The 25637-nt window shown below is 39.3% G+C and overlaps 1 protein-coding gene across 5 annotated transcripts in view; it reads left to right on the forward strand.

The window, feature by feature from the left end:
- Positions 1–25637, forward strand: part of TNRC6B (trinucleotide repeat containing adaptor 6B) — a 237698-nt gene that overhangs the window by 29459 nt on the left and 182602 nt on the right. For 2 of the 5 annotated variants that reach the window (XM_070600145.1, XM_070600147.1), the window contains exon 2: positions 1922–1988. The exons of the other annotated variants lie outside the window; for them this stretch is intronic. The gene's annotated coding sequence lies outside the window, so the exon portion shown is untranslated. The remainder of the gene's footprint in view (positions 1–1921; positions 1989–25637) is intronic. 5 annotated transcript variants of the gene reach the window in all.

The following is a 25637-nucleotide window of genomic DNA, read 5'->3' on the forward strand; positions in this document are numbered from 1 at the left end:
GAGTTCTCTGCTTACTTCCTGTGCCTTGTGCGGGCCTCTGTGCTAACATTTTTCATAGTGCTCTGTAGGATAGTACACATCTGGTAGTACAGCGCTGTTGAGTGGCTTGGCTTTAGAGTTAAATAGCCTAAGTTCTAAACCTGACTTTACCATTTTCCAGCTTTGTAACCTGCTGCCAATTGTTTAACCTTTATAAGCCTTTCCTTAGGTACAAGATGGGGATAATAACACTTCCTTTCTTATGGGGTTGTTGTGGGACTAAATGAGACAATACCTCTGAAATGCTTAGCCCTGCATCCAGAACATTGGTGGCCCTGAATAAATACTACTTTTTATTATATCAATTTCCACTAGACTTTGTGTAAGACTTTCTCTTATTTATCTCTGAAACCCAATACTTAGGCTAGAGCCTGGCAGGGAGTAGGCTGATGAATAAATTACCAGCTGTCCTCAAAACTCTGCCCTTCTTGTTTCACTTTTCTCAGTGGTGCCATCATTTTTAGAGTCATCCTTAACTTTCCTTCTCATTCAAAACAAAAAATGCGTTGAGTGTTTATCATGAGCCAGGGATGGTGCAAGGCCCTGGGTAAAAAAAAAAAGATATAGTGTCTATCCACTGGAGCTTACAGTATAGCAGGGGAAGTAGTTTTTTAAAAAAGCTAGAATCTTTGGGCTCATTATACTGTTTACTTTTGTTTATGTTTATAAATTTTCAAAATAAGTTTTTAAATGAGTAAGTAAATATAAGACGTGTGAAATGCTGTGAAGAAATTGAATAAAGGCTGTGTTAGAAACTTTTGGGGAGGACTATCACAGATAAAGTGGTCTGGGGAGTTTACTAAGCTGGGACTGGAGATTGAGAAAGGGCCAGCCAGAGGGGAGAGTGTTCCTGACAGAGGGACTAGCATGTTCCAAGCTATAGGAGAGCAAGTCTGAGCGTAGTTGGAAAACTGAAAGGTCCATGCGGCTGTATTAGAGTGGGGAAGAATGCAGAGAGATGATGTTAGAGAGCCGATAAGCAGAGTCCATATCACTTACGATCTTGAAGACCAAGAGAAGGAGTTCAGATTTTATTCCTGTTACAGTGTGATGCTCTTGAAGACTTACACGCAGGGAATCAGCTGATCTAATTTCCTGGTTTTTTTTAAAGTGTGTATCAAAAAGATTGGAGGGAGACAAGGATGGGAGCAGAGAGGCCAGTTGGGAAGCAGTTGCAGTAGTTTAGGGAAGAGAGGATAATAGAAGAGAGATGGAGAAAAATGAACACGTTCAAGACATATTTTAGAGACAGACTCAGCGGAACTTCCTGGTTGATTAGAAATGGGATAGGAGGGAGAGAGAGGAATCAAGATTTATGGCTTGAGAGCTGTATATTGTGTCTTTCACTGAGATTTACTAAAGCAAGAATGTTTGGGGAGGACTATCAAGAGTTAAATTTTGGTTATATTAAGTTTCAGATGCTTTGAGGCATCCAAGTAGAAATGTCAAGTAAGTAATTGAATATAGGAGAACCGGAGTTCCAAGGAAAGTTCCAAGCTGCAGATATGAATTTGAAAGTTTGCACTATAAGGATAATATTAAGACCATGGGAATGGATGATGTCATTTAAGGAGATAGTAAAGAAAAAGGGGCTTGGTATTAATTTCTGAGTTACCTAACATTTAGAGAACAGGTCAGAGGAGGATGAAGAAGAGAAGGAAGAGGAGTCAAAAACAGAGAAGGAAAACCAGGAGAGTGAGGTGCCACAGAAGCCCTGTATCCCCAGCCAGTGCCTAGAACAGTGTTATACCAGGGCTAGTGTTCAGTAATATTGGTTGAATGAAATCAAGAGATTATTTCAAGAAGGAGGAAATGATTAACAGAATTTAGTGTTGTTGAGAGGCCCAGTAAGATGACGGCATCAACTTCATTATTTTGGCAGGATGGATATTGTTGGTGATGGAGGCAGAAGTCATATTGGAATGGATTGAACAGAGCATACATGGGAGGTGAGAAAGTGCAGATAGCATTTTTATTACCACTTTAACAAAGTTTGGCTGTGAAGGGAGTAATGAAATGGAGTAGTACCTAAGGGGAATAGGGGGTCAAAGAAGAATCTTTGTTTGTTTCTTTTGTTTTTGTTTTTGTTTTTGAGGAAGATTAGCCCTGAGCTAACATCTGCTGCCGATCCTCCTCTTTTTACTGAGGAAGACTGGCCCTGAGCTAACATCAGTGCCTATCTTCCTCTGCTTTCTATGTGGAACGCCTGCCACATCATGGCTTGACAAGTGGTGCCCTGTCCACACCTGGGATCTGAACCAGTGAATCCCGGGCCACTGAAGCGGAACATGCGAACTTAACTGCTGCGCCACCGGCCTGCTCGAATCTTTGTTTCTTAAGAGGGGACATCCTAGTGTTTAAATGTATACAGATGGGAATGATCCAGGACAGAGTGGGTGATGGTTGATGGAGGAAAAAGATGAGATAATTATAATATTGGAGTTTATGAGTAGGGAAGAAGGGGTGGGATAAGGAGCATAAGCGAAGGGATTGTTCTTCAAAAGGAGGAGGAGGGTCACTTCTGCTGAAATGGGAAAGAAGGGAAAGTGGGTACACATTCTGTTAGGTTTATACAGCTGGTCATGAGAAGATGACGGATTTCTAGTTTGGGTTTTGGCTTCTTAGTTCTCATTGAAGAATCAAAGACATTAGCTAAAAGGGATGAGAGGATGTAGACGAAGGAAAAATGGATAAGAGTGAGCCCTCTTGGAGACGGGAAAAATTAGAAAGCCAATTTACCAGTGAAATCTAGTAGGATTACCAGTTAAGATTGAGTGCCCATTTAGTGACCTTGAATTTATGGTGAAAATAATCTGTCTAGTTGAATGCTTTTTCACTAGTAGTCTGGGTATGGAGAAGGCAGTTACTTGAGGTCTGGGATTATAGAGTTTGAAAGAAAGAGACCTTGGAAGAGAGTTGAGGGTTCTTGCAAGGGAGTGATTCTAATTTTTAACTATTAAATTTAAGCTTGATAAGGAGAAAAAGGAAGGCGGAAGAGGGAAGATGGAATCAAGGGATTGAAGGTCTTATGACAATTGAAAAGTTGATTTCATGGGGTTCCTGAGCAAGTGAATTAGAAGGATCAAACAGTGGATTGAATTTGGTGTGACAGTGGGAGGGTGTGGCTGAGGCTGAGTGAAATAAAAGGCCCTTGGAGCTGAGCAGTTTACAGAACCAAGAGGCCAGGGCGTTTGGCTGGGTTACCCTTTTGGATGTTGAAGTCATGTTGAGTGTGATGACTAATTGTGCTGGAGAGTTTAACGCTGAGCCAGATGTGCTAAAATATCAGATAATGCTAAGTGTTTTGCAAAGAATTAAAATTAGGTTCTGGGTTAGAAAGAGCATAGACAGCTTCTTCTAGTGGCCAGGAAAAGCCTCTCTGAGGAGGTGACAGTTCTGGTCATATCCGAATGATAAAACGATGAGTGGAGAAAATAATCCAAGCAGAGGGAACAGCTAGTACAAAGGGTCTAAACTGGATACAAACTCCTCACCTTTGAGACTCAGAAAGGCCAGTAAAACTGGAGTTTACTGGACCAAGAAAGGGTGAAATGAAATGAGGTTAGAGTGCAGTAGGAGCCAGATGATGAAGGGTTTTGAAAGTCACAGTCAGCAGCTTAAGTGCCATGATGTGGTAGCCAGCCTCCAAGACGGCCTGATGATCCTCACCTCCTGGTATTCATGCCTTTGTGCAATCCTGTCTTACGGTGTGTAGGGCTGACCTGTGTAATGAGTGGGATATTGAAGCAATGATGGTGTGTGATTTCCGGTGCTAAGTCATAAAAGACATTGCAGCTTCTGCCTTCCTCTCTTAGACCCTCCCTCTGAGGGAAGGCAGCCTGCCACATTGTGAGGACATTTAAGTAGCCTGTGGAAAGGTTCACATGGAGAGGAACTGAGGCCTTCAGCTGACAACCACTATGTGAGGGAGCCAGAGGGAGATCCTCCCGCCCTAGACACACCTTCAGAAGACTGCAGCCCCTTACACATATTTCACTGGTAAATATTCTGGTGTGTGTCTCTAAAAGGTAAGGCCGCTTTTATTTAAAAAAATAAGCATAATACAATTATCACATCTAAAAAATTAATAATTCCTTAATATCACGCTGAAAAATCAGTATTCAAATTTCCTCTGACTTTGTAAAATTTGTTTGCATCAGGACCCAAACAAGGACCAAGGTACCATGTAGTTAATGTGTTTCCTAAGTCTCTTTTTATCTATAGGGTCCCCTCTCTTCTTCCCCCCAATTTATCTTAAAAATAAACTTGGTCATCTGTCCTTTAGTTTCTCACCTTCTGGATTTTGCTAATTGCATCCTCACAGTGTGTTTAACATGTTCCTCTATCTTGTATTTCATGTAAACAGTTATGTCTAGAGGCTTGATCTAGTTCAGGTTCTTTTCATTTGGCAAGAACACTTTATAGAAGGTGGTGTTTACTTCCATTAGGAGGCATTTAATAACCGGTTGTCTCATCGTACATGTTAACAGGTATTGAAGAGCAATGCCTAGCTATGTTAACTTATGTTGCAAAATGGTGATGTTCTAATTCTATCATTTGTCTTCATTAATTAGCTAGAGAAAGTTTCCCATATCAACTCTGTGGTTAATCTGAGGACACTTCATTCAGGAAAGAAGTTAAATACTTGATTCTTTCCCTTTACTTACCAGTTTTCAAAATAATAAGGTGGTTCCCTAGCATCATCCAAAGGAAACCAATGAGTTTTTTAAAATATCATTATGAACTTATGGATTTTTAACATATTTAATAGATGTGAACCCATTGCAATGATTATTTTTATTGATGCTTCAGGTTGTCTCATTCTTGACTAGTGAGAGGAACCTCTTGAAGTTGACTTCTGAAGACTTTTTATAATATCCTTGTTTTGTTTTTTCTTGAGGAAGGTTGGCCCTGAGCTAACATCTGTGCCCATCTTCCTCTATTTTACATGCGGGACGCTGCCACAGCATGACTTGATGAGCCGTGCATAGGTCTGCGCCTGGATCCGAACTGGCAAACCCCAGGCTGCTGAAGTAGAGCATGTCAACTTAACCACTACACCCCTGGGCCAGCCCCTAGTATCCTTGCCTTTTGATATGGCAGATGTCTAAGCTTATCTTGTACATTTGCTGTCCAGTCCTGAATCATCCATTTCTTTGAGGAGCTCTGGTTCCTTTAAATGGTAAAGGCTGTATGTAAATTTTGGGTACTTAGTTGTGTACAGCAGACTTTTTAATAGATGCTGATCAGAATCTATGTAGAATTCAAAAAAGGTCTTTCACTTTGAGTTCAAGTGAATAAAAATCCTATTCTTCTTGATCTAAGAAATGTGGAGTATTTCTCATCATTTGTTTGCGTGGAAATAAAAAAATGAAGGCTATGGATAGAAAAAAGTAAATGAAATCTTAACTTCCTTTTTTAAATTGTGCATTCTGTCTACCATACTTTGTTTATGATGTCCAGTGAAAAGAAATGCTAAGTCCTCTTTCATATTTCTGGCTACATAAAAATCAAGTAGTGTTTAAAGATTATCATTATATAGCATTTGGTTGATATATTTCTCAAGTCTCTTTGTATCTTTAGATTCCCCCTCCCTGTGAATTCCTCTCCCACAGACACGTCTTCTTTTTGGCATTTTTAGGAGGGTAGAGTATTTTACTTTGAAAATTTTTGCTTTGTCACAATACCTTCAGCTTATACAACATCACTAGTGAAAAATCTTAGTTTTTGTGACAAGCACAAGTAAGCCTTGTTTCTGGATATTTTGACCTAAAACTTACTTTATTATATGGAGAGAGGGAAGTACACAATTTGAATGATTGTATATTTAAATAAAAAAATCAAGTTAGAGGGGAATGGAATATTGGTCCCTTATGAGAAGGCTCTAGAATGTAGATTTTCCTAATATTTAACAACTTGATCCTTCTACCTTTCTCAGTATTCAGGATCTAGTTCAGTTTTATATATGATGCATTAAACTTTTCATTGACGCTTTGATTCATTCAACAAATACTTATTGAGTACCTACTCTACACCAGGCATGGACCTAGGAACTGGGGATAAGGAAATAAGCAAAACATATGCTGATCATCACAGAACTTTTTGTCTAGTGGGAGAAAGACAATCAAGCAGTCATGTTACTGCATATGTAATACCAAACCCTGAGAAGCGCCTTTTAGGAAAAATACAGGGAGCTGTAAGAGTGATTAACTAGGGCATCTGACTTAGTCTGGGAGGCAAGGGAAGGCCTCTCTGACAAAGTAACATTTAAGCCAAGATTGGAAGGAAAAGTAGGCGTTGGCCAGATGATCATTTGGAGCAAGAGCCTTCAGGCAAAGGGACTAACAGGAGTGAAGGTACTGAGGGAGGAAAGAGCTTGAAGCCTTGGAGGCACTGAGGAAGGCTGGTTTGCTGGAGACAGAAGAGGAAGGCAGGGGCGGAGAAAGCTATAGATGTAGGTGGGGCCGGTCTTGCAGGGCACTGTGGGCCTCGCTCTCCCATAGAGATCCGCAAGTTCAGCTCCTTAACCGTTGCTGACCCAGACTCTAAGGACCAGGCTTCCACGTGACACTTCCCAGGACCCCTTGGTCCTCCTCCTGGGAGAATGCTGGGAACTTTTCGTCTGAGTTGAGCTTCTCCCCCTGCTTCTTAAGGGTCCTTCCTTAATAAAGGAATAATTTAAAAATTATTCCTGCTTACTTTGTACCTAAGAGTGAAATAGATTTTTATTATAAACGGAATTATTTTGGGCTAAGCTTCAGAAACCTTTATTCCAAGGATGTACCCATATACAGTTGTACCTTTAAAAGCTTTTTGTGTCTCATCTGATTCTCACGGCGACGACATAAGGTAGATATTTATTACTTTCCTCATAATGTAGAAAAGACTACTGAAGCTCTGAAAAATCAGACTATTCCTCAAGGTCAACTAATAAGTAGTGAAACAGTAACTGGACACTAAGTCTTCTGACCTCAAAACCAGTGGTCTTTGTACTCTGTTCTTCCATTCACTGTGAATGCCAGGGTTTCTAGCATACTTTGGTGTCAGTATTTGCAGTTTATATTTTTTTAAATGGAAGAATAAATCATAAAAGCTTAAAAAGTGATTGACTGTGAGAGGGGAAAGAAGGGAAATAGGGTCAAGAGGACAGGAATGGAGCTAGACTGCTCTGACTGTAGCTTATTTGTTGATTTGAGAGGCTGAGGCAGGAGGAGCCCTTGAGCCTGGGGGTTCTGGGCTGCTGGGTGCTATGCTGACAGGGTGTCTGCATGAAGTTAAGCATCAACATGGTGACCTCCCGGGACTGGGGAACCACCAGGTTGCCTAAGGAGGGGTGAACCGGCCCAGATCGGAAATGGAGCAGGTCAAAAAAATAACTGCAAGAAATAGGAACAGCAACAACAACAAAACCCTTCAACTGTACCCATATACTATTGGTGATTGTGTCAGTATTACTATTCTGAGATTGTTGGCATGTGTGTATTGTCAGATAAAGCAAATGAGTAATTATGTGATATTTTATTATTTCCACTGTTGTTGAGACCCAAATTCTCAACATGGGTGAAAGGAGATACAGATATAAAATAAAAGAGGTTAATTAAAACCCTGATTTTTTTTTCTTTTTTGGGTGAGGAAGATTGGCCCTCAGCCAACATCTGTTGCCAGTCTTCCTCTTTTTGTTTGAGGAAGATTGTCCCTGAGCTAACCTCTGTGCCAATCTTCCTCTATTTTGTATGTGGGACGCTGCCACAGCATGCCTTGATGAGCTGTGTGTAGTTCCACACCTGGGATCCAAACCTGCAAACCCCCACTGGCGAAGGGAGTGTGCAAACTTAACCACTACGCCACTGGGCCAGCACCTGCTTTTTAAAATTTTTTTAATTTTTATTTATTTTTAATTTTTTTCTTTTTTCTCCCCAAAGACCCCCCGGTACATAGTTGTATATTGTTCATTGTGGATCCTTCTAGTTGTGGCATGTGGGATGCTGCCTCAGTGTGGTTTGACGAGCAGTGCCATGTCCGCGCCCAGGATTCGAACCAACGAAACACTGGGCCGCCTGCAGCGGAGCACACGAACTTAACCACTGAGCCACGGGGCCAGCCCCCCAGCCCCTGATTTTTTTAATAGACTTTATTTTTTAGAGCAGTTTTGGGTTCACAGTAAAATTGAGCAGAAAGTGCAGAGTTCCTATACACCTCCTGCCCCATCCCCCAGCCACCCCCACCATCCACATCCTGCGCCAGAGTGAAACATTTGTTACAGCTGATGAAGCTATATTGACACATCATTATCACCCAAAATCGGGTTTACATTAGGGTTCATTCTTGGTTGTTGTACATTCTGTGGGTTTTGACAAATGTATAATAAGAAGTATCCACCATTATGGTATTGTACAGAATAGTTTCACTGCCTTAAAAATCCTCTGTGCTCCCCCGATTTGTTTCTACCTCCCCAAGAGTCCCTGGCAACCTCTGATCTTTTTACTACCTCCATAGTTTTGTGTTTTCCAAAATGTCATATGGTTGGAATCATACAGTATGTGGCCTTTTCAGATTGGCTTCTTTCACTTAGTAATATGCATCGATGGTTCCTCCATGTTTTTTCATGACTTGATAGCTCATTTCTTTTTAGCACTGAATAATATTCCATTTTCTGGATGTTCCAGTTTATCCGTTCGCTTACTAAAGGACATCTTACTTGCTTCCAAGTTTTGGCGATTATGAATAAAGTTGCTGTAAACATCAGTGTGTAGGTTTTTGTGTGGATATAAATTTCAAATTCCTTTGGATAAATATTTGAGTGCAATTGCTAGATTGTAAGATTATATTTAGTTGCTTTGGTTTTTTTTTGAGGAAGACTAGCCCTGAGCTAACTACTACCAATCCTCCTCTTTTTACTGAGGAAGACTGGCCCTGAGCTGACATCCATGCCCATCTTCCTCTTCTTTATATTCGGGACGCCTGCCACAGCATGACGTGCCAAGCAGTGCCATGTCCGCACCCGGGATCCAAACCAGCGAACCCCTGGCCGCTGAAGCGGAACGTGCACACTTAACCACTGCGCCACCGGGCCAGCCCCAGATTATATTTAGTTTTGTAAGAAACTGCCAAACCATCCTCCAAAGTGGCTGTACTGTATTGCATTCCCACCAGCCATGAATGAGCATTCCTGTTGCCCCACATCCTTGTTAGCATTTGGTGTTGTCAGTGTTTTAGTTTTTGGCCGTTCTAAGATGTGTCGTGGTATCTTGTTGTTTAATTTGTGATTCCCTAATGACATAGAACGTTGAGCATCTTTTCATATGCTTATTTGCCATCTGTGTGTTGTCTTTGGTGAGGTGTCTTGTTCACATCTTTTGTCCATTTTTTAATTGGGTTCATTTTCTTACTGTTGAGTTTTAAGAGTTCTTTGTATATTTTAGATAACAGTCCTTTATCAGATATGTCTTTTGCAAATATTTTCTCTTATTCTGTGGCTTGTCTTCTCATTCTCTTGATTAACTTGATTTTGAATTTGAAGTTTCAGTAAACTCTTGATATATTTTGTCTTTAAAAAAAACAAACAGGGGCCGGCTCTGTGGCCAAGTGGTTAAGTTCGCGTGCTCTGCTTCCACAGCCCAGGGTTTCCTGGGTTCGGATCCTGGGCGCAGACATGGCACTGCTCACAAGGCCATGTTGAGGTGGCATCCCACATGCCACAAGTAGAAGGACCCACAACTAAAATACACAACTATGTATTGGGGGGATTTGGGGAGAAAAAGCAGGGGAAAAAAAAAGAAGAAGATTGGCAACAGTTGTTAGCTTAGGTGCCAATCTTTTAAAAAAAAAAACCAAACAAACAATAAAAACACCTGATAACTCATTCCAGTGAAAAGGCCTAGAAACAATGACCAGCCCGTTAGCGGTACGTAAGTAACCCTAGTGCCCAAATTATGGTCTTGAAATAGCAATTCTCACTAAAAAGAAGCAGGATTCCTTGGATAGCTGATTTAGGCCTGCAGCAGGAATTATACAAGATAAACCTAGAATTTCTTGTTATACCATATAGCAAGGAAGTCATCAAAGACTATGACAAGACTCACATCAAAAAGACTCAAGAGCACGCATGAAGAGACTTCCTTTGGCCAGTGATGAGACTATTTGAATACCAATAAAAACATTGACTGAAAAATTTATGAGTTCATAATGATACTTTAAAAAGTAAAACCTTTTTGGTTACCATTTGCAGGTGCTACATTAAGCATATATCTTCCTTTTCCTATACAAATTGATCTGGCTTCTAGATCTAATTTATAGGAATTACAGAAGACAGAGCAACATGTTAAATACCACCATGGGGGTCCAGTAAGAAGACCCCAGACTGTGGGAAACTCTGCAGGACAAACCACCTGGTTTCTTCAACAAATAAGTTGCAAAGGAAAAAAAGCGTATCAAAGCAAACAAAACCTTGTATACATTTATGAGCCAATTGGAAATTTAAATACTCACTGTTACTTGCTGGTATTGGGATTATTATTAATATTTTTAAGTGTAATAGTGGTATTGTGAGTTTTTAACAGTCTTTATATATTAAAGATAAATACTGGGTGGGCCCAGTGGTACAGCAGTTAAGTGTGCACGTTCCGCTTCATCGGCCTGGGGTTCGCCGGTCTGGATCCCGGGTGCGGAGATGGCACTGCTTGGCATTCATGCTGTTGTAGGTGTCCCACGTATAAAGTAGAGGAAGATGGGCATGGATGTTAGCTCAGGGCCAGTCTTCCTCAGCAAAAAGAGGTGGATTGGCAGCAGTTAGCTCAGGACTAATCTTCCTCAAAAAACAAAAAAAAACCTTAAAAAAATAAATAATTACTGATGTATTTCTCAATGAAATGGATTTGCTTTGAAACTAATGCAGAGGCAGGGAGACAGATGTGGGTTGGATGTAGATGACACAGTGTTGTCCAGGAGTTGACAATCATTTACGATGATGATGAGCACATGAAGGTTCATTATATATTCTGTCTACTTATGTGTTTAAATTTTTCCATAGTAAATTTTTTTTTAAATCTCCCGTGAAAATTCATAACCATAAACTGGCCCACGTATGGATGTGGGACTTGAATTTGTCCTGTCTGTATAACGAAAAACTCAGGCTAATTTACTTTAAATTGTTCTTGGGTTAGTAGTGCCTTCAGGAACCTACCAGAGCAACACAAATATTCTTAGAAGAAAAAAATACCCTACTTAGGACTTAAAGAAGTCCCACAAATAAAATTCCACAGAACAGAAGCCTGTAATGAAAAATCACAAAACACTTAGGAAGCGAGCCACAATGAGTGAGTGAGCAGAAGCAGCAAGAATCATCTGATTTGAAAAGACTACAATATTGCAATGATTGGAAACTGAACATAAAATAAAAATACTTAATATCTTTAAAGAAAGGAAAGCAGATTATTAATAGTGTAAGTAGGTAATTGAGACCATCAGAAATAGCTAGGTTGAAAGTCTTGTATGTCAAGGGTGAGTTTTTCAACTGCTGTGAGTCGCTATAGAGCTATCTCAATAGCTGTTTTAAAAAATAATAATAACCAGGTATATTTGAAAAAGAACCTTTTCAGAAATGAGGAACATGATTATTGAACTTAGTAGTTAATTGACAACAGCAAATTAGATACATATGAAGAGAAGTAATGAACTAGAAGATAGAGCTAAAGAAATTGCCTGAAACCCAGAGAGGACAAAGAAAACATATAAAAGAAAGATTAAGGTGCATGGAAGATAGACTAAGAAGGTCTAACATCTCATCAGAGTTCTAGTAGGAGATAATAGAAAAATTGAGAGAGAGGCAGTATTCGAAGAGATAATGATTGAGATTTTCCAAAATTGATGAAAGACTTGATTCCTCTGAATTAGTAAGTACAAGCAGGATGAAGAAACACAATATGCCCTAGACACATTGGCAAATATAAGGTCTTAATAGTGGGCAGAGAGAGAAAGCAGACTGCTCTCAGACCACAGACCGATAACTGACTTCTCGTTAGCAGCAGTGAAAGACACAAGACAGAGTGCTGTTGTCAAAGTGCCAAAAGAAAAAACCATCTTTCAAGAGTGATGACAAAATCAAAACATTTTCAAACAAAGACCATTTTTATGATGAATGGAGGAAAATAGGAGCGTGTTTTTGAGCTTTCAGTTATGACACGATAGTAAGAGCTTAAGCTTTGGAGTCAGTTTGAGTTCTACTGCCAGTGACTATGTTATTTAAGCTCTTGGCTTCAGTTTCCTTCTCTCTGAAATGGGATTACAGTAGTGCCTTCTTCATGGGTTGTTTTAATGAGTAGATGAGTTATTACATGTAAAGCATTGTGACTGGCACATAGTATGCATTCAATAAATGTTAGGGGTTACTACTATCATATTTTATTCAACTTAAGATGCCATCAATTGTAAGCCATACCATTATTTTATGCTCCATTAAGAAAGAAAGAATGCTGCAAATTAATTGTAAGATATAAGATGGCATTAATTTTAAAACCTATCTGGATTTCAGAGATTTTTTTTTTTTTTTGAGGAAGATCAGCCCTGAGCTAACATCTGCTGCCAATCCTCCTCTTTTTGCTGAGGAAGACTGGCCCTGAGCTAACATCCGTGCCCATCTTCCTCTGCTTTATATGTGGGATGCCTACCACAGCATGGCTTGACAAGTGGTGCCATGTCCGCACCCGGGATCCGAACCAGTGAACCCTGGGCCACCAAAGCGGAACGTGCGCACTTAACCGCTGCGCCACCAGGCTGGCCCCCAAAGATGTTAACATGTAAAGAAAAAGTTGTGCATCTCAGAATTGATGAAATACCATATTTTGATAGCAAATACTCATTAAGTCTAAGAGAAAATATACAAAATATATGAGAAATACTAAAAACGAACAGTTTGAAGGGGAACTTAATGGAAGTCTTCTGAAATCAAGAATTAAATATGAGTTACCCCTGGCTGGAGAGTTTTGTGTGTAAAATAGCAAAGGTTAAGATAGCTGTTTTACTTTGCTTTCTTCAGAAGTGAATGCGAACTACAACTGAACTGCCCTTGAAAGGGATTAAAATTTCTCAGTGGCTGTTACTTAAACAAACAGTGTTTTTTTAACGTTGGATTGGTAGGCACTAGCTGTGGAAAGGCCAGATGTTGAATGTAGAACATATTTGACAAAGCAGAAGTTTAATATGCTGCTAGAATCGTAGCATTCTTCTGCAGGTGTTCTTTGAAATGCTTTCAATTTTCTCTCCCACTTTGGGTTTTAATTACCACTTCCATGTAGTTGAGAGGAGATTATTGCTAATTTCATGTGATCTTGGAGTTGATCTGTTTTAGTTGGTCTTATTGCTGATGATACTGCAATATGTGTTGGTGCATATAAGCATCAACACTCTTTCCAAACATTTTGATTTGGTTAGATCATCTCAAATCATTATTGAGCTGCTAGCTAGAGTGCTATCATTTAATGATATCACGCACTCTAGAAATCTTTACAGTTGCATTACCACAAAGAAGAAGAAAAGTATACTCATTCAGTTATTAGGATAAAATTTTTGTTCTTTGGATTATTGAAGTACCCTCAATTCTTCCTCCTACTGCTATGTACACTTATCAATTAGGAATGAATTCGACTACAGGTAATGGAAAATCCAACTTTTCTTTAACCAAATAGAGATTTATTTTCTCTTAAACAACATAAAATTGAGAAGTAAATAATCAAAGACTGGTGCAGTCACTCTACAGAGGTGTTAATGTCTCAGATTCCTTCTATCCATCCTTAGATGTGTCTCTCTTGATAGTGGCAAAGTCATTTCTCTGCTTCGCCCGCAACACCACCACACCCCAGCCCCAGGAAGAAGGCGGAAGAGTGGTGTACAAAAGGTGTGCCTCATCTAATGATGTGCCTCTTATTGACCAGAGCTGGGACACATGGCCACCTCTGTCCATAAGACAGGTTGGGAAATACAGCTGAGTACAGAGTTACTCCCAACCAAATCTAGATTGCAGTAGGAAGTGTGGGCAACTACCAGCTTTTGCCATATGCCCCTTTATTGTGTGATGTATAATTTCTTAAAGCATATGCTTCATTAATTTAGCAAACGTTTACTGGCTACCTGCTCTGTGCCAAGCGCTGTGAATACAAATATGAGTAAGCTACTCCGTTCCTCTCATAGTTGATAGGGGAGATGGACGTCAGAACAAAAAGTCACGAGTACGATAACCTATAAACTACAGGCTGAAGGCAGATGTGATTGACTGTTAAACACTGGTTCATCCATGTTGTCACCAGGTAACTGAGCTTGTGATTCTAGCCTGGGCCTTCCATGCACTCTGGGTCCACAGCACCCCTCTCATTCCTGACCCCATGAGTCTGTATTTTATTAAGTTGATTGTCTTAGAAACATATAAACATGCCTACCTTCCTGACTTTGGAAAGCACTGTCTGTCTTATATTGAACACATTGGTGTCCATAATAAATAGTCAACCACTAAGTGCCTGATCATGGCAAAAATTTTATGAGACTTCAGATTCCAGATCTTTAGACACAGGGTACTACTGAAATGGTCAGTTCTTTCTCAGGAGGTCTGTGAGGACTGTCAGCCATAAGGAGTGGGTTAGAATCAGGCTCAGATATTACCCAGCAAAGTCTAAGAACCCCTTGCTGTTATGGATGAGCAGAGAAGAGGTTCTGTCACTCAAGCATAGCATCATATTTTTTTGGAAGCATCCAAATTTCTTGCAGAGACATTCTGTATCTATTACTTGAACCCTGGGTCAAACTTGCACTGACATAGAGATGGTGTGATATTGCTGTGCCTTGACAGCTTGAGTGAGTTTGGGCTTGCATGGTGAGTAGTGGAACTTGATCAGGATGGTGTCTGAGTACTTGGTGGGACCTCCATTACAACCCAGCCAGAGAGATCACAAAACTGTCTCCACCTCTCATGTCTTCTCCCACTCTTCCCTTGCTCCTGAACAATTGTAAACTTTGTATCCATGTGTTACATAGGATGCCGGATGTATGCCAAAAAATGGCTATGAAAAATGAGAAAAATAAAACATTATTTCTTGATATTTATTAGCCAAAAAACATATTAGATTTTGGTTTTCAGTGGTGGGATTGTATTGATCAGCCCGAAGATTGGCATGTGAACTTATTTTCCCACAAAAGCAATTGAAGGAATCTATTAATTTATTTGAGCAGCTCTGTCAACATTGTTCTGAAAAGAACAAGTTAGAATGCTATTCCAATGTGTTCCATCACAATAAAAGCTTTGATAATGGCAGAAAAAGTTGTCAGAGGTGACCACTTTTGGCCATGTGGCGCTAGGCTTCAGGAGGGACACAATGCAGAACAGGGGACAGATACCCCTTCCCAACATGCCTCATCAGAGGAGTTCACCCTGGTGGTGGGTGGGGTGCCAGGCGACATAGCTGGACCATCCTTACCTCTGACTGAGCAGTGTGGACTGTATTCTCTGTGGGCTGGGAGGCTTTAGAACTTTTTGAACAAAGGAATGACGTGATCAGATTTATTTTTATTATAAGAGCAATTCATATTCTTTGTAAATAATTTGAAGTTTATGAAGTAGAAAATGGAAAATCCCCCCATCCCACTCCTCAACGGTACCTTTTTTTAAAGGTGGTTGTATATCTTGCCAGACTTTTCTCCCTATATTTTCATTCTAGCATATAATATATTATACATTGTATATATTATATATACAGTTTTTTTTTTTTGAGGAAGATTGGCCCTGAGCTAACATCTGCTGCCAATGCTCCTCTTTTTGCTGAGGAAGACTGGCCCTGAGCTAACATCCGTGCCCATCTTCCTCTACTTTATATGTGGGATGCCTACCACAGCATGGCTTTTGCCAAGCAGTGCCGTGTCTGCACCCGGGATCCGAACTGGTGAACCCCGGGCTGCTGAAGCAGAACGTGTGCACTTAACTGCTGTACCACCGGGCCGGCCCCAACATACAGTATTAATCTATATGTTTTATATGTATGTATGTATTAAACTATACATAATGTTTTGTGACACTTCTTTTATTTTAACCAAATAAGATGTTGTAAACATCTTCCATGTTACTTTTGCCTCCTTCTTTTTAATGGCTGCATAATATTCTCTTATTTCTATTACCATTCCCTGAGTGGTTGACATTAGGTTGTTCAGGATTACATATGGTGCCTCACCAGTAGCAATGAATATCTTTATACAAATACATTTGTACGCTTGTGAGTATTTTTGGTAGAATTCATTCTTAGAAGTGGAATTACCGTGTGAAAGAAATGCATATTTTACATTTTGTTGGGTGTTGTATTATTCTGTAGAAAGGCACTTTATAGCTACCGTCAGTATATGATGGTGCCACTGTCTCCATATCTGGGCATTGTCAATCTTCTTAAACTTTGCAATTTGCTAGGTAAAAAAAGAATTTTTAAAAAATATTGTTTATGTTTTTATTCTCTATATTTTTTCTTTTTGTGAATTGTGTACTCTTTTCCTCTTTCCAGTTATCTGTCAGGTTTATTCATCTTTTTCTTAACAATATGACAGAACTCTACCTGTTATGCATTACAAATATTTTTCTAGTATGTCTTTTTATTTTATGATCATTTGATTGGCCATAGAAAAGTTTTAGATTTCTATATAGTAAACTTTATTAGTAAGTTATTTTATGCCTTATGGGTGAAATTATTATTCTTTTAGGAAGACCTTCCCCAATTGGAAATTATAAAAATATTTTTATGATAATTTTGTCTACTACTTTCATATTCCTTTTGGTTTTTAATTAAGGTGTTTGATTTACCTGGAATTTTATTTTGGTGTATGGAGTAAGATGTAAAGAGTAAAGAATATAGCTTTCTAATCTCCACTCCCACAATGACTAGCCAGTTACTCCAAAACCATTTATTGAATAATTCATCTTTTCTCCACTGATTTGAAGGGCCTTTTTTTTTTTTTAATCATAATTTCCCATATATATTGCATTTCTTTTCTTGGCTGCCTAGAGCCCCAACCGTGGAGTCACCAAGATTAGTGTATTAGATGAGGACTGGTGGGAAGGGAGATTGAATGTTAGCACTGTAGAGGGTTACGATGTCAGAAATGAGTAATACTTGGAAGAGCAGGTTTGGAGAAGAGTTCTTTTTGGATAGGTTGGGTTGGAGATTGGAGGGACATTGTGATGGGATTTTTAGCAGGTCCCCAAATTCTCTTCTCATCTTGGCCCATTCCTTCCTCTTCTGCTTCTCTCTAAACCACTAGTTCTCCAACTTCAGCCTACATCAGAATCACCTGGAGGGTTAGTTAAAAACAGATTGCTGGTCCTGCCCCCAGAGTTTCTGATTCAATAGGTCTGGGTAAAGCCTGAGAATTTGCATTTCCAGAAAGTTCCCAGGAGGTAGGTGCTGATGCTGCTAGTCTGGGGACCACACTTTGAGAACCGCTGCTTGAGACCAAGTCCTCTTCACTTCCATCTTAGATTTTTCTAATGGTCTCTAGTTTGGCTTCTTTTCCCAGTTTTCCTGTTCTTTAATGCCTCCTGACACAAATTAGGATTATAGTGATGAGAGTAGAAGTGGAGAGAAAGGAATACACATGAAAGACATATCAAAAGAAAGGTGAGTGGTCTTTGGAGACTGAGTTGGAGACTGAGTAGACGTGAGGGACAAAGGGATAGGAAGCAAAAGAGGCATTTTTCTAAACATTGCCACCGGATTTACTCTTCAGAAAATACTTCTTTCATCTTGTTATTTCCCTGTTCAAGAGTCTGCAGTGAGATAAATCTAAAATGAGATTCATTTGCATAAAATACAACTGACGGTTGACACCCAACCAGTGTGGTTTCTCTTGTTTTGTCTAAGTCAAATCTCATTATGACAAATGACTTTGCAAGTAGATCTCTGCATTACCAAATACTTTCAAGCCCGAGCCAGTGACCTACTTTAAGCACTATCCAATTTAACAATTCCAGTTCAGCAAACTAATTTGGATAGCATTTTAGGGCTTGTTGTAGAATTTAATCTGAAGTACATTTGTATAAAGAACTGTCAATTTATAAAGGTTAGTTTAAACTCTACCTTACAAATCCTGTTTATTGAATGTATTTCATTATTCTCTTTATCTCCTTAGATACTATGCTTTCTGTATAGACTTTTTTGTGCTTGCTGTTTGGCCATAAAAGCAGGGGGGTGCATTATGCCAAATATTCGTGTTTGCAATTATAAATGCAGATGAAGCCAGACTGTATGTTCGCACAGGTGGGATGAAATAAACAAATGACAGTGAAAGCCTGTTTATCAAGATCATTGTTTGTTGCTCCTAGAGAATAAGTATAGATGACACATTGGGTTTTTAAGATATTTAGTACATGACATATTTTTATTTTTTATTTCTAAAAACTGATTTTTCTTGTTATGCTTTATTCTTGTGTTATTTGACCCCATGTGTGGATGATAGTTTAAAGATGTGGGAATTATAACTAGCTGTAAACAAGTGCCAAATATTTGTGTTTTCAAAAAACAACTTTATTGAGGTATAATTTACGTAGCATAAAATTCACCCATTTTAGGTATACAATTGAAACATTTTTAGTAAACTTACACAGTTGTGCAATCATCATCAAACCCAATTTTAGAACATTTCCATCAGTCCAAAGAGACCCTTCATGCCCATTTGCTGTCAATCCTTGTACCCATTCCCATCTCCAGGCAACTACTAATTTGCTTTCTGTCTCTCTAGATTTGCCTTTTCTGAACATTTCATGTAAGGAATGCTACAATATATGGTCTTTCACAGATGGCTTCTTTCTCTGAGTGTGTTTTTGAGGTTCACCCACGATGTACTATGTATCAGTAGTTGGTTCCTTTTTATCGCTGAGTAGTTTTCCACTGAGTGGAGGTACCACAGCTTGTTTGTCCATTCGCCAGTTGATGGACATTTGGGTTGTTTCCACTTTTTGTCTATTATGAATAATGCTGCTGTGAACATTTACATATACTAATGTTTGTTTTGACATTCTATAAATTGTCTATAACTAAATGAGAGAATCAGGAAATTTCATTGCAAGGTATTTTAACCCTAAAATAAAAATCTTATCTTAGACCATATCAGATTGCATTTTTACATGATATTAATTCCTTATTGTGCTTTGAAGGCTTCTCCAGACTTGAATTCAACAATAATCCTGTTGTTTCACTGAGGCAACAAAACTTCATGTAGTAGAGCTTCACACTTCAAAAAAGTATTATCGTAGTCATCTTTTGAGCCTCAGCGCAGCTTCATGTTAGGTAGGTAGGACAAGTATTATTACTTGTCCCTCTTTGGTTGCTACCAGAGGGAGTGTACACCCATATTCTGAGGTAATTGCTGTAGGAATCTTATCAAGACCATGCTTCCAGTTTGTGGTGTACACACAGGATACGGCAACACTGAAGGACCGCTCTTACATGTGACAGCGATCCGTGTTTGGAGTCTTTGTGGCTTGTTCATTCCACAGGCCTTCACTGAGCATCTGTTGCGTGCCTGGCACTGTGCTAGATGTTGGCGATTGAGACGTGAAAGATTTAGTTCCTGCTCTCAAGGAATTAGCTATCCATAAGCGCTGTGTACAAGAAAACAAACTATAATACTGAGCCATGGGAACGCAGAGGAAGAGTATCTGATGTGGACGGGCTTCAGGGGATAGGGGCAAAGCTATCAGAGTGTATTGATACTAATAATAGCTAATACCTAGTTAATAATAATACTAGGTAATAATAGTAGCCAATAATAGACAATAATAACAGCTAATACTTAGTGCTTACTTTTTCCCAGGCATGTTCCAAGCACATTGCATACATCTGCTCATTTAATCTTCGCAACAACCCAGTGAGGCAGGTAATGTTTTTATCCCGTTTTACACATGAGGAAGCTATAAAACTAAGTTTGGTAACTTGACAGAGGTCACACAACCAGTAAATGGCAGATCTGGAATTTGAACCAGGCAGTGTGGTTCTAGAGTCTGTCTCCTGAAAAGGTTTCTCACAGGAGATGACACCCAGGCTGTGTCTTGAATGACAGTTTGTACTTAGTCCGGCAGAAGGATGGTTAGGATATGCCTGCATGGTTTTCTAGATAGAGAAGTATCACAAGTAAAGGTAGAGAAAGCACAGGGTTGAGAGCAAGTCTGGCAGACTACGTGTAGGAAAGGTGGGTGGCAAGAAATGAGACTAGAGAGACAGGGCTGGATAATGAAGGGCCAGATGCCATCTAAGGAATTTGGGTTCTGTGATCTAATTTTTAAAATTATGCAAAGATACCACTTTTCCCTTTGTATTAATTTTACTTCTGTTTTGCTTTCATTCTTATTGTAAAATATATCACACTATCAGAAAACTGCATAAAACACAAATGTAAAACTTAATGATTATTTTAAAGTAACCACCTCTGAGCTCAAGGAGTAGGACATTGTAGGGACCCAGTAGCTCTTTCTTAGTGACCTTTGCCAGTCGTAGTCCCTCCCTCCCACCTACAGGTAACCACTCTTCTGATTTCTTTCTTTCCTTTCTCCTTTACCACCCATGTGCCTCTAAACATTATAGTTTTGGCTGATTTTGAATACAGAATCACTTGCTGTATATTTTTTTGTATCTGGTCATTATATTTGCAAGATCCATCCATGTTATGTGTGGCTGTTCCTTCATTTTCATTGCTGTTTGATATTCCATTTTATGAATGTGCCAGAATATATATATATATTTTTTTTTTTTTTAAGATTTTTTTACTTTTCCTTTTTCTCCCAAAGCCTCCCGGTACATAGTTGTATATTTTTAGTTGTGGGTCATTCTAGTTGTGGCATGTGGGATGCCACCTCAGCATGGCTTGATGAGCAGTGCCATATCTGTGCCCAGGATTCGAACTGGCGAAACCCTGGGCCGCGTCAGCAGAGCGCATGAACTTAACCACTTGGCCACGGGGCCAGCCCCAATGCCAGAATATATTTATCCATTCTACTTTTGAGAATATTTGGGTTGTTCCCAGGTAGGGGCCATTATGAATAGTACTGCTCTGATTATTTTTGTTTATGTCTTTTGGTATGCATGTGTGTGAATTCTGCTGGGTTTATACCTGGGAGTGGAATTACTGGATCATGAAATGTGTCCGCCTTTAACTGTAGAAGAATAATGGAAACTGTATTCCATATAACAATTTACATTGACACAAGCAGTATACAAGAGTTCCTATTGTTCCTGATCCTTGGCGATACTTATCAGACTTAAATTTTTAGCCATTCTGGTATATAATGGTATACAATTATGATTTTCTTTTGTATTTTCCATTATGGTTTTCTTTTATATTTCTCTCACTTACTATTGAGACGACACCTTTTCATATGTTTATTGGTCTTTTAGATAATGTAGTTTTTGTTTGTTTGGTGACATGTCTCGTCTAGCCTCTTACCCATTTTCCGGTTGCGTTATCTGGCTTGTTTTTTAAAAACTTGTTAGAACTCTTTGTCATTTTCAGCGTGAGCCCTTTATTGGTTTTATGTTGCCTGCTTTTTCATTTTCTTGAGAATATCTTTTGATGAACAAAAATTCTGAATTTTCATGTAGTCAGATTTATCTGTATTTTAATAATAGGTGCTTTTTGTGTCCTGCTTAAGAAATCCTTCCCTACCCCTTGGTTATGGAAACATTATCCCATATTATCTTCTAAAAGGTTATTTATCTTTCACATTTGGGTATATCCTTTACCTGGAATTGATTTTTGTATCTGGTAATTCTTCATTAACTTGTTAGTGCCCCTCTGCCTTCAAGATATTTTCTCTATTTTGTCCATGTTTTCTGGCTGTCCTCCACAGGAGAGTTGGTCTGAATTACCTAGTTTACCATTCCCAGAAGCAGAAATCTCTTTAAGTTTTAGTTTCACTTTGACTTCAAAATGATCTATTCTGTTCTGTAAAGAGGCCTTAATAAATATGTTTACTAAAAAAAATAAAATAAAAAAGACTGAAAAACTATATAGATTCGTGGATTCTTTCTGTTTTTTCTATTTTTTTTATTTAACAGATCAAAAAAGAATCCTCTGTTTCATCAGTGCTTCTCTCAGCTGTCAGATACCGTTAGACAACTTAAAGCTTGCCACGTAAAACGAACAATTGTACTTAGTGCAGGATAATTTAAGAACATTAACCATGGTAAAATTTTAAATTAAAAAATATTCACTATAGAACATTGATGATGAAACAGTTTAACCATGGTCATGGCCACCCCCCTCTCTCTGTCTATCCGTATATTTAAACCTCTTTTTTGGCCAGGCATGGACTGTATGCAAACCGCATCCAGAATGCTTTTAGTTTGTGCCACAAAATATGAAGAAAATGTTTTCAGTTTATGGCAACTAGATCCATGACAGATGATGCTCCAGGAACTGTTTTTACAGCGTGCAAGATGCACAGGAACGGGAGAGCAAACTCACATGATTATTGGCAAGGAAAAACTGGCTACGTGGCTGATGTTAAATCTGCTTTTTAAGACAGCCGGATCAAGAAATGTCTGAAGAATTTGTGACTGTAGCAGTGAGATGATTTTGCAGTTAGTAAACACAGCCTCGGGAAGCCATGGCAAGGCAGTTTCTTGTGAGCCATTTACAGCTTTAGGAGGAGAGCACAGTGTAGGCGCCAGAGAGGAAAACCTGACGTGGCCTCCAGGGAATGTTGCCGGGGAAAGTAGAGCCTCTTCCGCCTGCACACACACCCCGCATGGTGAGGGAGAGGCGCCTTGTCCCGCCGTCACGCAGTGCCCCACCCTGCCCTGCCGTTTCTGTCTCTGAGGTTCACAGTGGAGGTAGGCTTGGTTGTAGCCAAGATGTTAGGAGTTAGTGTTGCGAATGTGGAAGTTATGGCTCTCGAGCCACACACTTCCTTCCTGCCCAGCCCTTGCTTATACCATTTTCTTTCTCTTTTAAAATTAATGATTGCCTAAAGGATTGTCTAAGGATCCCTCCCCACCCGAACCACACCCTTTCAGGGGGTCCATGAGGTCACAACTGTTTTAATAATACTAAGATGATATATACCCTTTAAACTCATTCTCTCCTGAGTGTGCGGTGGAGTTTTCCAGAGGCTGCATGACATGCGATCCTGCAAAAGATTGAATGCAAAAGCAGATATGGGGATGCAGCTGTCGTCTCTGTAGCCAGACATTAAAGATATTTGCAGAAATGTAAAACATGGCACTTTTCTCAAGTTTTTTTTTCCTTTAAAATGCTATTTTTAATTTGAAAATGTTAACATGTGATCATTTACTATTAGTCCTTTTAAATGAATATTTATGCATAGATATTTTAAATTTTTCATAGTCTTAATTTTTAATACGGCAAATATCGATCATTATAACCCACATAAAAAAAAGCTCCTTGGGGGTCTTTAATAATTTTTAAGAATGTAAAGAGATCCTGAGACCAAAAAATTTGAGAATCACTGCTTGAAATCCTGTTGATTCCAGTTGGAGTTCTAGTTTCTCTCTGAAGGCTGCACAGATTGTCTAGCCCGCTGTTTTCTCTGCATTCTCTAAACTTCTGCACCACACAGCTTAGTGCTTAGTTTTTGTGGAACTGCTCGTGTGCTAGTTTACTTCTCCTTATCAATAGTGTAAGACTTCCAAGGACAGGGATCATATCTTAAATGAGGGTTTTTTTGAGATGTCCATGATATGTATTGCTGAGCACAGCATGAACAGTTGTTAATGATTATTCATATTACTATTATCTTCAATATCAATATTAAAATTTCCCTAACTCACTGGCTTATTGGAGAACCAATATGAACTTAAAATTTTGTGGACAACCTTAATAGAAATTGCTATTTGATTAAAAAAAATATAAAATTAATACACAATGTGGAAAAAGAATAAAAGCTTTTGATCATAGGTCGTCAATAAATTGAGTACAAAAGCTGAACATGTTAGTCTGTTTAATTCTTATGTGACCAACAGTGGCAGTAAGACCTGCCCACAGGCCCTTGCTCTGAAAATGCCGAGTGTAGTGCTGGGTGCTTAGTAAGCGTTCATTCGGTAAAGCTGGTTGAGTTGAATCTGCTGTTTCAGTAGCTGCCTCTTCGGTTCTGGTGCTTGTCGCTGGCAGTCATTATTCCCTACCATCCCCGCCCCCACCTTGCAGTTGTGTTTAGGTCTTCAGAAGGTAGCCTCGCTTTCTGAAGCCCTTTCTGTTAAAGAATTGATGAATTGTTCTGGACTAAGCTAGAGGGCATTAGTTAGTTGACCAAACTGGATGAGTAGCTGCGGGTGAGGCACTTGTCTTTTTCTTCGTTGCTGTTTCAGACCGAGTTTGTTTTTCTTAGGGAACCCTCCCTGACTTACAAGATATAAGAATAAATTGACATATTTATTGCCAGGGTCCTGCTATTAGTCCCAAAGTTTCCTTCATAGCTTCTCCCTGGATTTCTGGGGGTCCCAAGCAAGTAGCACACTGCCATGAGTGCCTAGCATTACTTCACCATGGTGTTTCTAGAACAGAGCATGCTTGGCAGGGGGCTTATTCACTGAATGAATGAATGAATGGAGTCTGTATTGTGACCCTGGATATACCGTTATAACTGATAAGCAGTATCCTTATTTCAGTAAACTAAGAATACTGTATTGAATTGACTTTATTTCTTTTCCCCAAAATGTATGTGTTTATTCCATAAGAGTTTATTGGAATGTCCTTTGTACTAACTACAATGTTTTAGATGATGATGATAGAGGGATAAATAAGACTTAGACCCTGCCTTCAGGAAGCTTATGACCTAGTTATGTTATGTTTACAGCATAAACAAGCCTAGGAATACCAAGTACAATTGCTAACTCAGAGGACGGGCCCATCCAGGCCACTTGAAGCAAGAGAGAGGAATCAAGAAAGACTTTATAGAAAAGTTTTCCCTAAGCCTGCATCCTAAAAGCTAAGAAGAAATTTGCCATGCGAGTAGAAAGTCAGTCCAAGTGGAAACAGCACATACAAAGTCACAGGCACATGAAACCTTGTGGTGCTTAAGGGAAACTGAAAGCAATGTGGTTTTGTGAGATGAAGCTGAGAGGTGAACAGGTACCAGGTCTTGTATACCACACAGTGGGAATTGGATTTTATCTTGAAAATGGTTGAGAGACATTGAAAGGCAGTGTGGGTTTGCACTTTATAAAGGTAATTCTAATGGCGGTAGGGGTGGGGTGGGTCTTGAGGGTAAGAAAACCAATTAAAGAAACAATTGGAATAAATCCGGTGGGAAACTGTGCTAGAACTAAGGCAATGGGAGTAGGAATAGGGAAGGAAGAACATACTGAAGTATTTCAGGATTAGAATTGACAGAGTTTGGTACAAGGAAGATGCTGATGATGGTCCCAGATTTTTTATTTGAGTGGGATGATAGTTTTCTCAAGTGAGGCAGAAGGAGAAGAACACAGTTTAGGGGAGGATTATTTTGGTTTTAGTTATGAGGCGTTTTAGGGACCTGTGGAACATGAGGTGGAGAAGTCCACTGATGTTAGGCAGTTGTCTAGATGGGTCTGAAGATTGTGAGAAAGGTCAGCACTAGGGAGAGG

The sequence above is a fragment of the Equus przewalskii genome, chromosome 29 (genome assembly GCF_037783145.1).
Source record: "Equus przewalskii isolate Varuska chromosome 29, EquPr2, whole genome shotgun sequence".
In the NCBI taxonomy this organism is placed as follows: Eukaryota; Metazoa; Chordata; class Mammalia; order Perissodactyla; family Equidae; genus Equus; species Equus przewalskii.